Source organism: Rhineura floridana, chromosome 7, assembly GCF_030035675.1.
Source record: "Rhineura floridana isolate rRhiFlo1 chromosome 7, rRhiFlo1.hap2, whole genome shotgun sequence".
In the NCBI taxonomy this organism is placed as follows: Eukaryota; Metazoa; Chordata; class Lepidosauria; order Squamata; family Rhineuridae; genus Rhineura; species Rhineura floridana.
In genome coordinates this window covers 151,109,182-151,122,748 of record NC_084486.1, presented here as the reverse complement: position 1 = coordinate 151,122,748, position 13,567 = coordinate 151,109,182, and the positions used below count along the sequence as shown (strand labels likewise).

Sequence of the window (13,567 nt, the reverse complement as noted above, 5' to 3'; positions counted from 1 at the left end):
GCCTCCAGTGTCGGAGAGCCCACTACCTCTCTAGGTAATTGGTTCCATTGTCGTATGGCTCTAAAAGTTAGGAAGTTTTTCCTGATGTCCAGTCAAAATCTGCCTTCCTGCAACTTGAGCCCATTATTCCGTGTCCTGCATTCTGGGACGATCGAGAAGAGATCCCGGCCCTCCTCTGTGTGGCAACTTTTCATGTACTTGAAGAGTGCTGTCATATCTCCCCTCAGTCTTCTCTTCTCCAGGCTAAACATGCCCAGTTCTTTCAGTCTCTCCTCATAGGGCTTTGTTTCCAGTCCCCTGATCATCCTTGTTGCCCTCCTCTGAACCAGTTCCAGTTTGTCTGCATCCTTCTTGAAGTGTGGAGACCAGAACTGGACGCAGTACTCAAGATGAGGCCTAACTTCCCAGAGAAGTTTTCCCAAGGCAATCTTTATGACCTTTTCAGCACAAAGTTTCACAGCCTGGGCACCTCAGTTTTAAACTGAGTTTTTTAATGCAGGGGTTTCTAAAAATTAACTGGTTATAGTTCTAATTTTTCTGTATGATTTTTAAACAAAAATTGCTTTGTGAGCCACTCAGCAAACAAGTTATGCCACAGCTGTGTAAATGTAGTAAATAACAACTAACAAATGAAGAAATGTCCTCCCTAGGGCAGTGTGCCTGGCCGCACCATGATCACCATGTCACCATTTGGTAGGAAAATGGCAGTTCTCGGAGGCTTCTGATGATGGGCGACTACAGATTGTTATTTTTATTATTATGCTTTAACATTTAATTAAAAGATTTTGTTTTGCCAATTGCTGCTTCTGCTAAATGAGGGGTTTTAATTACTGTTTTACTGATGTTCTAGGGTTTACTTTTTCATTTTTGCAAATTGTTAACTGCCTTAAAGGTTGTTGTTTTCGTTTTTTTGCAGCAGAATGGTGGAATTTTTTTAGAAACAAAAGATAATAAGCAACCTTACAATGTTGCTGTGCAGTGAAAATGGCACTCTTGAGATTTTTGGAGGACAGGCTAGAAACACAGGGGGTTCCCTTAGCAGACATCCCTCTACCCTTCTGCCACCCCTTTCCTCAGCTCCAAGCTCAGGAGGAGAGCTGGTCTGCACATGCAAGGAGGGAAGCTTGGCATGGCGAGGGGATTTTTACACCCCTTTAGATGCAAATGTGCAATAAATAATGAATCACACACACAAAAATAAGAGATATAAAACAACCTTGGTATATGCAAAATTCAGTTTTCATTTGTAATTCATTTCAAATCTTCATTTGATGGACTTTGTCTGTTTGTTTTGGTTTAAAGCAAAGGGTACACACAAGTCCTGAACCTAGTTGAAGCTAACCCGGAGAGGTTATAATCTGTACCTTACAAGCTGACTGCAGAGAGTCAATAAATAAAAGATGGAATCAGCCTCAATATTCTTTTGGTGAGAAGTGCACACCCACCCCTCCCAAAAATAGTGCTTGAAAATATGCGTCAAGACCTCCATCCACACAGACAATTAACCACACATCCGGAAGATGGGGAGAGGAACCATGTCGAGCTGGATCCCATCTCCAGATTTGAAATACGCTCCTCAGAAATACGCCGCATTACTCCAACAACCGGACACCACTCATCTCTTTTCCTGCAGTAATGATGTCTGAAAAGAATTTTGCTACAGGAGCCACTTCCTGTTCCTACCTGCACTTGTGACGTGATGGTGTCACACAGCACATACAGATCCTATTAGTAACTAGCTAATCCTTTTAATAACTAGCTAATGCCTAAGAATTCGACTGGGGAAGATCCGTGTGTGGTATCTGCAAGGATCCAGATGGGGAGTGCAGTGTGTTCTGTGCACAAAAGCACAGCGCACACACCCATGCACACGCTTGCTCAATGTCGTTCCAGTCACTGAAGGCCAGACTACTCACATACCATGAGAAGCCCATATATAGCTTATCATGTTCAGACTATCATGCTGAGTCCTGGAGAGGAGCTGACACTTGCTTTGCCCTTGGTTCATCTTAGTCATCTGAACAAACGATCATATGCTCCTCAAGAATCCATAATGCCCATGTCTCGTGGATGAAGAGGGAGTAGATGATGCTAAACAAGGTTTTTGTCCTATGGTTACAGGTTGTGCTTAAGGTGGAGACCCCTTCCCCATGATCCTTGGTTCAGACAACACCCTAAGTCAAATGTTGGCTTAGCTGCCATTCCACGCTGACCTAAAAAACCCAGGAAGGAGCAAAGCAGGCATGATCTCCTCCTTGGGAGCTTGCAGGTTTGCAGATATGCACTAAGCCATGGTCTGCACATATGCACGAAGCCAGTTTGGCTTAGCATTATCAGCCAAGGAGGCCAGTATTAATAAAGGTCTCCAGACTTAGCTCTCTTAATTCTGAGGACCAGCAGTGCTAAGTAAGAGGCTGCTCACACACAACACAAGTGCCTGCCACAGCACTTGCAGGAGAGAGAGCAGCCACAAATAGTGGCTATCAAGGCCAGACACAGGTGACAGTCCTCCTTTTATCCCAGTCTGCCATCTGCTGCTTAGCTTACTGGCAAATGCAGTTCATTGATGCTTGCAGCTAAGCTGGAGAGTAACTCAGCTTTAGAATAGTTACCTTACTTGGCATGCAAAAACTGCTGAAGTCTCGTATTAAGACCCTGAGCTCCTGGGCCGCTACTACCAGACCTGCTCTCCTGGACAGTATGCCTCAACAACATGGAACAGGAAACGACAAGGAAGATCAAAGTGACCAGCGCCATAGCAGAACCTTTCTAAGCAAGAGAACGGCACACTTTTCTTTTTGAGGGCAGCAGTCAAGTGACTCCTACACAAAGCAGATGGGGATTTATGAAACTGCAGAGTTATTATTCACTGTGAGATGCGCAGTATGGCCCTCTCATACTGGATCAGAATACATCTCAGGAGCTTTCCATTTTATCTTTGAAGATCAAGTTATTAGACCTCATGGTTGCAGAAAATTCCCTAACACAGAAACAAGCAAAGACAACAAACAGTCTGGCACCCTCTGAAAGACTTACTTGCAGCATGAACAAGAACCTACTTCTTGTAGAAAACCAGGGGTGGGGTGGAGGAAGGGAATCCAGCTCTCTCCAATCACAGCCAAACACTAAATCCTTTGCAATCTACACTATTCTGATATATTACTGTTAATAGCACCCAGCCATCCACAGCTCCATTAACAGACCACATACCATCATTATGCACTATAAACCTCATTAGGCTCTGCTTTGTAATGCACCATCATTCACTTTTAAGGTGCACTGCTAGTTGTCTTCTTCTCAAGTATATTATTTTTTTATATATAAAGCAATATAAGCTGCCTGAGGAAGTTGTCCATCCAACCATGTGCAAAGAGTATTAATATTAGAGATGTACTATAGCCATCCTGGCTAACAGCCACTGAGAGCCTTATCCTACATGTAAAAGAGAATTACATCTATTAAAACCATCCAAGTTGGTGGCCATCACTGCCTTTTGTGGGAGGAAATTCCGTAAGTTAACGATGCGCTGAGTAAAAAAGTACTTCCTTTTGTCTTTCATGAATCTTCCAACATTGTTTCTTTGAATGTCCACGAGTTCTTGTGCTGAGAGAGGGAGAAAAAGAAATTCTCTATCCAAATTTGAATGCCATCAGGGGTATAGTTGTCCAGGGTCTCAGGGGGTCTTAGACCCCTTACTCTTTTAGGAGCAGGGTCTCAGCAGGGTCCCTATGTCTCCAGCATCCTACATGCCAACCAACCTGAAAGGGGAGCATGTTGGCTACTGAGAAGAGCCTTCTAACATGCTTTGTTGTTCTTTCCTGATGATTGGAACCAATTAGAGTGAAAGGAGGTGAGTCAGCCACTGAGAAGACTCTCCTCAGTAGCTAACACACTCCCTTGTCATGATTATTGGCTCCTAGGAATGTCTGTTGTTGTGGGAGAAGGCATTAGCAAGGACCTCATTCTCAACCCAGCAGCAAAAAAGATAAAGGGATGAGAGGGGGCGTGGCTGTTACTATCGTGAAGGGACCCTGCACTTCTGAATTTGCCACTACACTACTGCATGCCATGCATAATGTTATACACTTTTGTCATGTCACCTCTGAGTCGTCTTTTCCCCTAAACTAAAAAGCCCTAAACGCTGCAACTTTTCCTCACAGGCGAGTCACTCCAACCATTCAATCATTTTGGTTGCCCTTTTCTGATCCTTTTCCAGGTCTGCAATATTTTTTTTCAGGTGAGGCAACCAGAACTGATCTCACTGTAGATTTGTATAATGGCATTGTGATATTGGTGGTTTAATTTTCATTCCCTTTCCCAACATGGAATTTGCCTTTTTCACAGCTTCCATGGACTGGATCAACACCTCCATCAAGCTATCCACGACAACCTCAGGGTCTCATTCCTGGTCAGCCACTGCCAGTTCAGGCCCCGCCAGCGTAGAGGTGAAATTAGGATTTATTTAGTCCCAGAGTACATCACTTTAAACTTGCTTACACTGAAATGCCTTAGCCACTTTGCTGCCTGTTCACCCCAGTTTGGAGAATTTCCTTTGGAGCTCAGCACAATCTTTTTTTACCCCTGCCGCCTCCCCTTCCCTCTCCATGGGTTAAATTTTTGATTGTAAGCACCTCAAGGCAGGGACCTGTCCTCTGGTTCCACAGTAATTACATGTTCTTTGCCCATTTGCGCTTGCTTCCCCTTCTTCCATCTGTGCTGATAGGAAGCGGAGTCAGAACTTTGGTTCATCTAGCTCAGTATTGCCTACACAGACTGGCAGGGGCTCTCCAGAGTTTCAAGCAGGGAGTCTTTCCCAGCCCCGCCTGGAGATGCTGCTGGGAACTGAACCTGGGGCCTTCTGCATGCAAAGCAGGTGGTCTGCCACTGAACTATGGCCGTTCTCTTTAGATGATGATGCATGTTTTTAACCTGGACATTGCAACCAATGACCTAGAGAGGAGGTGGGCTCTCCGACACTGGAGGCCTTCAAGAGGCAGCTGGGCAGCCATATGTTGGGAATGCTTTGATTTGGATTCCTGCATTGAGCAGGGGGTTGGACACGATGGCCTTAGAGGCCCCTTCCAACTCTACTATTCTATGATTCTATGCTCTTCGCTGAATATTTCAGTCTCAGAGCGGGGAACAATGAAGTAAAATAATAGTAATCACACACACACAAAGATGACAAGATGCAAAAATTGCAGAACCCACAAAAACAAATCCAGTACATAGCAAACAACTACATCACAAAACAAAACCAATCAGAATTTCCAATTTCATCAAATTAATCAAATGCCTAGATAAGGAAACAGAACCTCCAACTGACTGAAACAAGCAAATGGCCTTAGCAACAGTTGTCACCCCATCTCTCACCTGAAGCCGCCCACTCCATCGCCCTCTGTCTCTCACCCAAGGAAAGCCCAACTCTGTGCCTTATGAGCAACCTAACACCTTTCAACCCCGCTATCCAACCCACACAGGCTCTGGCATGAGTCACTGCCCACAACACCCACATCAGAAACCTCCCACCCCCTTTCCCCACAATAACAACCAAACAAGTGCACGCATGCATGCACAAGAGCAGGGTAGTGCCCTCACCTTTCTGGAGAACCTGACGTGCTGACCCCAAAGGGAGGATCCCCTTTAGTGTCCTCTCCTTCGGGGCAGCCTGACATACTGCAGCACTGCTCATTAAACAGTGATCCCTGAGCTGAACGTCAGTCAGGGAACCACAGCTGGTGTTTCTCTCCACCACCAAGTATTGCCAAGACACTTGGGCTTCAAGGGCAGCAGGGCTACTATGGAGGGATGTGCAGGCAAATTTGCTGGCTTCTCCCATCACAGTCCTCCTGACCAGCTGAGGCAAACAGTAGTTAGCATTCACAGAATAGGCATCCCCAACATGGTGCCCTCCAAGTGTTTTGGATGACAACTCCCATCAGCACAGTTGTGGGCAGCTGGTTTGGACTGTAAGCTCCTAGGGGCCTGTAAACTTTGATAATGCTATATGAATACATATTGTACATACATACTGATGGCGCTATTTAAATAATAAAAGTAAAAGAAAGTGTCAATTGGTTGTTTTGTTACTTTATATAGTTTTTTTAAAAAAAAACACATATAAGGGGGTGCCCTTCTGAAGAGAGGCACTTTGCACATGATCAGGGGTACTTGGCCCTGATAACGATTTATTTAAAAGCAGTTCCCCATCAGAGTAGGAAAACACTCTGTTGTTGCTTTTATTTATTAAAGCACAGGTTCTCAAACTGTGGTCCGTGGACTACCGGTGGTGTGTGAACTTCACAGTGGTGGTCCACAGCATGTCCATATTAAATATTTGTGTCAACTTTTTAACTGCATTTCAATTGCTTGTTTTATTTCTTATAAGTATTTGATTGTATTATAATTTGATTTCTATGGAATGCAAATTATAATACAATAAAATTCAATGTGTAAGAAATAAAGGAAGTAAAAGAAAATACAATTAAAAGTCATACAGTACCTAGCACGGCATATTACAACTGCAGCAACAGGCATAAAAATCATTAAGTGGGTCCGCCAAGACCATCAGCAATCTTCAAGTGTACTGCAGGAGGGAAAATCTGGGAACCAGTTGGGATAGAGCATTTACATCTCACCCTTTCAACACAAACAGAGGCAGCACACAAAAAAAGGCTTATCAGAAATAAATAAATAAAAACATGAATATTATTAATACAAAAACTTTTTAAAACCCTATAAAAATATGAAAGCAGCAGTAAAAGACGAAAGTATTTTTAAAAACTATTAAAAGTTTGCCAGGAAATAAACATCTGAAGATGCCGGCTGAACGCTGGTGAAGTGAGAGCCAACGAAACTGGCTAGGCCACGATGTTCCACACGCTTACAGACATGGGGAGGACTCCAAGGCCTACTCAGAGTAGACTCACTGAAATCAATGGACCTACGTTCGTTTAGTCTGAGTGGAACACAGCTAGATACAACCACCCTGTGTCCATAACCTTATGATTATTAATAGTCTATTTTAAGAAGTATTATTATTAACAATTATTATAACTATCATTATCAGCACCATTATGGAACAGCATTGTGACCCTCATCAAGAAACAAAAGTTAGTCTCCTTCACAAAGCTGAGAGACTCTCTCGGCATCTGTGTTGACAGGTCTCCTTTTCAAGAGATGGCGGGATACCTTTTTTCTCCCTCAAGGGAAAGGCCGTCTGCTTGCATCCAGAGTCCCTCAGGTCAAGTGGTCAGAATTTATTTTATTTTATTTGACAACCAAGGCCGGCCCTCCAGAAGTGGTCGCTGGACAACATCTCCAAGGGCTTCTTTCCTCACATCAAGTGAAGGCACATCAAGGGCACATCAAGAGCAGCTGGTGTGTCAAGAACTGAGCAGAAGGGCTGAAGGGAGACCAAGGCCAGGCCAAGGCATCAAACAAACCAGTGCCACTCCTGACAGGCAATGGCTTGATTGACTGAATGATTGATTGATTATTTGATTATATCCTGCCTTTCTTGCTCCAGCAGGAGCCCAGGGAGACAAGCAAAAGCACTAAAAACACTTTAAAACACCATAAAAACAGACTCTGAAATACATTAAAACAACTTTAGAAACATTTTTTTAAAAGCTTTGAAGACATCTTTAAAAAAATGTTTAAATATTATTGTGGGGGGGGGGGTTTAAAAAAGGTGACTGCCATCAACTTAGGGCCACATTCACACCAGACATTTTTTCCACTTTTATTGCACCTTAAATAGTCATGACTTCTCCCAAAGAATCCTGGGAAGTATAGTTTGTGAAGGGTGCTCAGAATTGTTAGGAGACCTCGTCACAGAGCTACAGTGTGTCAGAGTGGCTTAACAGTCATTTCCTCTGCCCAGAAAACTCTGAGGATTGTAGCTTGTTGAGGGGAACAGGAGTCTTCTAACAGCTTTCAGCACCCTTCACAAACTACACTTCCCAGGATCCTTCAAAGGAAGCCATGACTGTTTGAAGTAGAACCATATTGGTATAAATGTCTGGTGTGGATGTGGCCTTGCTCAGGTTTCTTTTCCTCCAAGGAACGCTTGGGTCTGTCATTTTGCCAGGGTACCGAGGCTTCATAGTCTCACACAGGACTACATTTCCCAGGATTCCCTGGGGTGGGGAGAGCAAGGACTGTTAAATCAGTTTACACCTGTAAGCAAAGTCTCGCCTTAACTCCAGTGTTATTATCTTTCCATCTCTCTTTACCGAGATGCATTTGTACACATATCACCAGTCAGGCCAAATAAAACTCAAACAAAGGTAACGATATGAGTTATGAGGTTAGTCAGTCCAATCAACCTGAGGTTACCACCTTTCCTTCTGCTGGAGCACCTATGCCTTTAACTGTTGTGCAAGGCTGAAATTCAAGAGGTGAACTTTTTGTAAAACGGTGGTAGGGAGAAACATAGCAAGCTGCCTTATACCAACTCGCATCAGCAATTCTCCTAGCTCAGTATTATCTAGTCAAACTGGTAGAAGCTCTGCACAGTTTCAGAGAGGCCTTCTGCAGGCAAAGCATATGTTCTACCACCGAGCTACAACCCTTCCCATACAAGTTTGCAGACTTCCTGTTTGTCATGAGCCAGGTAAGAAAGCAATCCACACACCCTGACTAGGCACTGTAGTCAGTTCTGCATCCACACCACTCACACCAACTGGGGCAAGAGGCCAGGAGGCAGGCAAAAGGCTGCTCTGGGTTAGGCCAGTCTGCAGCTGGTGTAATGACCAGACCCGAATTGGGCCCGGTGCATTTAGTGACAAGAGTGCAGCTGACTCAGGATCCAGTGGATCCCGGGCAGCTCAGCTCCTCCCCTGTAATGCCTCATTTGAATGAAAGCCACCAGTTGGCAGAACAAGGAGATGCACACTGGCAGAGAAATGCTAGTATCACTCCATGGGCAGAAGCCAGTGGAGCTGTTGAAGGCTGCGCAGAAGGAGACCTCCATCCATCCAAATTCCCCCCAGGACAGTGGATTAGGGATATGGCATGCACTCTAACATCATAAGGACACTGGTTTGGATGGTTCAGCAGAATCATCTACAACAGTCTTCCCCAAGCTGGTGGCCTCTGGATTTGCTTTTACAGTATGTTACATTTCCACAGTGGAAGAGACCCTCTCCTCTACAATTTCCACAGTGGAAAAGACCATCTCTTCTACAATTTCCACAATGGAAGAGACCCTCTCCTCTACAATTTCCACAGTGAAAGAGACCCTCTCCTCTACAATTTCCACAGTGGAAAAGACCATCTCTTCTACAATTTCCACAGTGGAAGAGACCCTCTCCTCTACAATTTCGCCTCCTTTTAAAACCATGGAACCTTGTGACAGTCACAGTCACGTGCCAAAGAGTTCCACGCAGGAATGATGTGCTAGGTAGCCTTTCTTTTGCATGTTCTGAATCTACTGCCAAAGTCACAGCTGTCCTGCAAAGTAAAATAGGAGGGCACTTGTTTCCATTTCCACGCACGAACCAGGAAGCAGAAGGGATCCAAGGTGTTTTTTTCTGCTGCCCCCCATATGCAAGGAAGTTTCCTTTCAGGAAAAAGGTAGGGAAGAAGGAAGACACAGGGAACTCTGGATTTTTAAAATTTGTGCACCCAAAATAGAGGGGGGTGGGTGGGAATAAAGTAAAGAAGAAAGCAAAAGGCAGTTATAACAGAAAGGCAAACAAACAAGAGTGGCCTGAAGAAACTATTCCAGTTAAGATCTCAGTTTCTTCAGCTCTCCAAAGAATCAGAGATAAATATTAACTTGGGCAATAAATCCGTCCTCAGGCTAAACAGACCCATAAATGGGCAAGAGGATCTTTCCAAGAAAAGCTGTGTCAGAAACCATAAAGGCTGTTTCAAGCCTTGCTTGGATTCAGCTAAGGCAGCAAAAGAGGAATGGAAACCCAGCCCGCTCGGATTCTCTGGGACGCTAGGCCACAAAACATGGCAGGCACCGGCGACTAATCCCCAAGACAAGTCCTGAGCTTTGCCGACAGGGACCCCCAAGAGGTTTGCCAGGAGAGCCATGTGGTCGGCACTCCGAGGGAGCACAGCCGTCCCCCCTCCTTGAAGGGCACAGAATATTTCGCTCCTTCCCTAACCAGACACACATGGCTTGATCCAAGCCTCTTGACCCAGCAAAACGCCACCCCATTTGTTATGCCAATAAGCATCTACTTACTCGAGTCGGGCTCCTCTCCCTCGCTTTGTCCCAGAGCGGAACAAATTTGAAACCAGCTCCAGGAGTGAGCGGACTCAGAAACTGACCACAACCAGAGGAAAAAGGAAGAGAAAGGCAGAGGGGGGGAAACATATCCTAACTACAGGAATTCAAATCTTGCTTCCACCAGGCCCTGAGTCACCTCCCCTCCCCTTCCAATAGATCAGTGCATGGGTAAACATTTCCAAATATGGAGATCACGACTACAAAAAGGATGTCAGAAAATCACCCTTCTTCGGCACTCGTTGCTCCAGAGACAGAATTCCCCTGTCGTGGGCCAATGATTAACTTCCAGCTGTATGTAGTCTGGGCGTAACGCCTGACTGATATGGCAGCCCTTGGAAAGCCAGCAGCTTCTTGCAGACAGCACAGGCTTCACTTTACTCCCTTGTCAAGGGACAAGAAACACCTCCACCCCAGACACAGACCACAAGGCTAGGAAAGATCTTGTGGAGGCTACTAGCCCAGATGGCTTTTGAAAATGGATTGGGCAAGCCCAAAGCAGTCTATCCGTGGCTATTATTTATTTCATTTTATTTATTTATCATTTGATTTATATACCACTCTTCCTCCCAGCAGGAGCCCATTTCATGAAAGTGAAATGAAACCTCCTTATTAAAAGGCAGTGTATCTAATAGCGGTTGCCATCATGCCCTGTTCATGGGCTTCCTAGCAGCATCGGGTTGGCCACTCCTGGGAAATAGGATGCTGGACTAGACCAGCCCTCTTCTTGGTCTGAGGCATCAATGTGACCGCTACACTCCTGATTTGCAAACTGTAGAATTCAGGCTGAATACAAACCTGGACAACACTTTCATCAAGCTTTCTCCATCTATTCATTCCTGTAGCTGCAGCAGGAATGGGGAACTGGAGTCTTATCTCTCCCACCCACCCCATGCCAGTGAATGGGGTTGCCTACCTGCCACTCACCTGACGTCACAATGGAGTCGGTGATCCACTTTCCTTTGCCTGTACAGTTTGAAATAAAGCTGCGCGGGCAAAGGGATAGTGCAGTGCAGGCACCAATGGTCAGCTGATTGGCAGCTCTTGCAAACTGCAGGGCTTTGCAGGCATCAACAGTCAGCTGATTGATGGCACTGAAAAAGCCGCCCCACACCACTGCAAGCGCTGACAATCATGGTGGTGCTTGCAAAGGCACAGGGATTTGAAGGTGATGTCATTCAGCTGATGGGGAGTGCCTGCAGACTCTATTTCCCACAGAGCAGTGACATTATCTGCCCCATATCTGGTGTTGGGCAGGGGGGCGTGGCTCGGCCATTATTGTTGTTGTTGTTGTTGTTTACCCACCCTTCACCAGTAGGTCCCAGGGCAGGTTAGAACCATTTAAAATTCAACATTAAAAACAGTTAATAGTCTCTGGAATAAGGTGGGTCCTGAAAGCACTTATCTCAAGTACCAAAACCCAAGGCAAAGTGCATCTTCAGCATACGGCGGAAACTACAAAATGATGCACCTCTGTGGAGAGGAGGTTCCTCAGCTTAGGAGCCACCACAGAGAACGCCTTCTCCCGGGTCCCCATCCCTCGAACTTATGAGGGCGATGGAACTACCAGCAGGGCCGCCTCTCTGCTAAACTTAGCACACGGCACAGTCTATAGGGAAGGAAGAGCTCTTTCAGATATTTGGGGCCTAAGTCATTTAGGGCTTTAAGGTGAGCACCTTGAATTGGGGCTGGAAACAAACTGGCAACCAAACTGGCCTGACGGGCCAAATGGGGAGGCCTAATTAGGCTGGCAAGCCTAATTAGTTTCCCACTGCTCAGCTACAGGAAGTGATGGCTTATTTTTGTATCCCCACTACACTTTCTTCCTGGAGGATCGAACCCAGAAGGTGGTACTGGGGGACTCCTGCTCGACCCCTTGGCCATTGACCTATGGGGTCCCTCAGGGTTCTGTTTTGTCCCCCATGTTATTTAACATCTACATGAAACCGCTGGGAGAGGTTGTCCGGGGTTTTGGGGTTCGGTGCCATCAGTATGCTGATGACACTCAACTCTATTTCTCTTTTCCACCTGAAGCCAAGGAAGCCGTACAGACCCTAAACCAGTGTCTGGCATCAGTGATGGACTGGATGAGGGTAAACAAGTTGAGATTAAATCCTGACAAAACAGAGGTACTCCTGGTCAGTCGGAGGGCAGATCAGGGAATAGGGGTTCAACCGGTACTGGATGGGGCCGCACTCCCCCTGAAGTCTCAGGTTCACAGTTTGGGTGTACTCCTGGACTCAGCTTTGAATTTGGAGGCCCAGACTGCTGCAGTATCCAGGAGCGCATTTGCCCAATTAAAACTGGTGCGCCAGCTGCGCCCGTTCCTGGACCTGCCTGATCTGACCAGGGTGATGCATGCCTTGGTTACATCCCGCTTAGACTACTGTAACGTGCTCTACGTGGGGCTGCCTTTGAAGACTGTTCAGAAACTTAAATTGGTACAAAGAGCTGCAGCCAGAGTGCTAACCAGGGCTGGTTACAGGAACCATACAACTCCCCTGTTACAACAGCTCCACTGGCTGCCAATTTGTTTCCGGTCACAATTCAAAGTGCTGGTTTTGACCTATAAAGATCTATACGGCTCAGGTCCAGACTATTTGACAGATCGTATCTCCCTACATGAACCTGCCCGGGACTTGAGATCTTTAGGTGAGGCCCTTCTTGTGTTCCCTACACCTTCGCAAGCACATTGGACGCGGACACGAGATAGGGCCTTTTCAGTGGTCGCCCCTAGGTTGTGGAACTCCCTCCCGTGTGAGGTACGATCAGCTCCCTCCTTGCCGTCTTTTCGGCGACAAGTAAAGACTGTTTTATTTTGGCGGGCATTTGGGACAGAGAACGACAGCGATTAATGTCTTATAGGCTTGATGATCATATTATATGATTTTATTATTTTAAATTGTTTGCTGTTTTTAACTTTTATCTTATAGTTTTTAATTTTCCCTTATAGTTTAATTCTTTTTTAATATACTCTGTGTGTTTTAATGATGTTGTTTTTAGTTGTAAGCTGCTCTGAGTCCTATTGGAAAAGGGCGGGGTAGAAATAAAGTTTTATTATTATTATTATTATTTCTTTAAATTCATACCAAGCCATCTTGTACCCTACATCTTCTGCAATAATGCAATGAAAACCCAACCAAATTCAAACATTCAGTGTATGAAAAATAGGAATGGACTGCCTTCAAGTTGATCCCGACTTATGGCAACCCTATGAAGAGAGTTTTGATGGTAAGCGGTATTCAGAGGAGGTTTACCATTGCCTTCCTGTCAGGAATGCTTTGATTTAGATCCCTGCATTGAGCAGGGGGTTGGACTTGA

At 45.4% G+C, this 13,567-nt stretch overlaps 1 protein-coding gene across 1 annotated transcript in view; it reads right to left on the bottom strand.

The window, feature by feature from the left end:
• LPP (LIM domain containing preferred translocation partner in lipoma) overlaps positions 1-10,344 on the bottom strand; it is a 226,376-nt gene extending 216,032 nt beyond the window's left edge. The window contains exon 1 of the mRNA XM_061637614.1: positions 10,205-10,344. The gene's annotated coding sequence lies outside the window, so the exon portion shown is untranslated. The remainder of the gene's footprint in view (positions 1-10,204) is intronic.
• Positions 10,345-13,567: the final 3,223 nt, after the last annotated feature.